Source organism: Tachysurus vachellii, chromosome 6, assembly GCF_030014155.1.
Source record: "Tachysurus vachellii isolate PV-2020 chromosome 6, HZAU_Pvac_v1, whole genome shotgun sequence".
Lineage (NCBI taxonomy): Eukaryota > Metazoa > Chordata > Actinopteri > Siluriformes > Bagridae > Tachysurus > Tachysurus vachellii.
In genome coordinates, this window is record NC_083465.1 from 29,294,459 (window position 1) to 29,296,958 (window position 2,500).

Below are 2,500 nucleotides of genomic sequence, written 5' to 3' on the forward strand. Positions count from 1 at the left end.
TGTGAATTGTGTTTCAATACAATGACCATCCAAACCCACAGTCATTTCCTTGTGTGTGTGTGTGTGTTTGTGTGTGTTTGTGTGTGTGTGTGTGTGTGTGTGTGTGTGTGTGAAAATTGTGAGTTTTATTACAATGACTTTCCAAACACACAGTCATCTCCTTGTATGTGTGTGTCTGTGTGAATTGGGTGTTTCATTTCAATGACCTTCCAAACACACGGTCATCTCAGCTTGTGTGTGTGTCTGTGTGTGTGTGTGTGAGTGTGAATTGTGAGTTTCATTATCGCTGCCTTCCAAACACACACTCACCTACTGTACTTTATTTCCAGTCCATGGATCAAGTATTTTGTTATTGTTGTTGTTGTTGTTGTTGTTGTTGTTGTTCAGTGTGTTTTTGCTTTCAATTTCTAGCACTTTCAGCATGTTTGCAGCTCTAATGCCATCAGGAAATCATGCAGCCTGCTGAATATAAATGTTTAATCTGACATTTATTTGCAGTCCAGTAGGTTTTTATTTGAATGATGCAAATCTGGGGAAGTATTTACTGTGGCCCGAGCTGTCAACATGCAGTGATTTACAAGAGCACGATCCATGAAGGAGGCTACTCTCATATTCTCTCTCTCTCTCTCTCTCTCTCTCTCTCTCTCTCTCTCTCTCCAGTGATTCACTCCACAATGCTTTCTCCCGATGCACTTGACTGAAGCGTGGATTTGTATTGGAAAACATTCCTAGACAATTACCAGTTACTGTATGCTGTGCATTTCAAGTGGCCCTCTGGTTCCTCCGAGGAGCCTTGGGGACATTATCTTCAATTATTTGATCAAACAGCATGTAAATCGGAATCTTTATAAACTGAAAGCTCACACTAGAGCTACACACTTTCCTTTTGTCTTTAATGATGTGTACAGGAATAACGTACACTATATAACCCCTTAAGGCGCTGCGTCATTTCAGACATGTTTTGCATGAGAATTGATGTTTGACACAATAACAGACCGCAGTTAAGAAAGAACCAAATGTTAGATTAAAAAAATGAAAAATAAAACAGACGTCCGTTATCGACTGAGTCTAAATTACTTTCCACCAGGATTTACGGTTAATTATAATGAACAGTAGGTGCCGATCTCTGCTCTTCGATCCTAATCCGAACATTTTTACATTCCAAACAGAGCAGGAGCGAGTGATGAGAATACGGAGAGATGAAAATATTTATTCTGAAGAGAACACAGAAGAACACGGCAGTGAGAACGAACGTGTGGATTGATTGAGAGTGAAAACATTTCAGAAATTATGAATAAAAATGTCTATGTTTATTCCTTATTTATTAACTTACTGTATGAATACTGTTTATAGGTATTAAATACATTCTTAATAATAAATATAAAATATAAATAAAATAAATAACAATAAATAAAAAATATAAATTGCTTATATTTATAATAATACATATATAATTACTATTATAAATATAAGCAATATACATATATATATATTTTTTTTTCTGTCTATTAAATGTATTATTTTATTAAATATTATTTATAAATGTTAAATACAAATGTTATATTATTTTTGTATTAAATTATTTTAAAACATATAGATTCGTTCAAATATTTACCGGATTTATTACTTTTTTATTTTACTAATTTTATTTTACGCTCAGAGTTCGTCCGTGTGAAGGGATACCGCAAAGTTAAAAAAAATGTATAAAAAATAGACAGTATCCTTGATGTTAAAGCATATTTCAGTGCTCTAAAGGACACGATGTAAATCATTTCTGCGTTTATATAGTTTTGTGTAAAAAGATTGAGAAAAAGTACAGAGTCATTATCTTCATTTTCCTAAAACAGCTTTATATATAGATATGTGTGTGTGTGTGTGTGTGTGTGTGTGTGTGTGTGTGTGTGTGTGTGTGCGTCATAACAAAAAAAATCTGCTTAATGAAAAATAATTACACACAAAACCAAATTTTTCTTCCAAGCAATAAGAGACAATATTTATCATTTCCATGCTCCATGGCAGAACTATTCCATTAAATATTCGAAAAAAAATGGGTGCCAAAATTATTGACACTCCTTAGGAATGTTTAAATAAATTCAAACACAAACAAAAAAAATATTTTTTTTTCTCTTTTATTTATTTTTTATTTTTATTTTTTTTTAATAGAGTTCTTCTTGTTGTTCCTGATGTCCTGTTTTGCTGAATAATAAATCACATAACTGCAAAATCTCTTTATTAACCAGTGACATGAAAAAAGAACGTGTTCACAGACAGACAGACAGACAGACAGACAGACAGACAGACAGACAGACAGATAGATAGACAGAAAACAGACAGATAGATAGATAGATAGATAGATAGATAGATAGATAGATAGATAGATAGATAGATAGACAGACAGATGAACAGACAGACAGATAGATAGATAGATAGATAGATAGATAGATAGATAGATAGATAGATAGACAGACAGACAGACAGACAGACAGACAGACAGACAGAT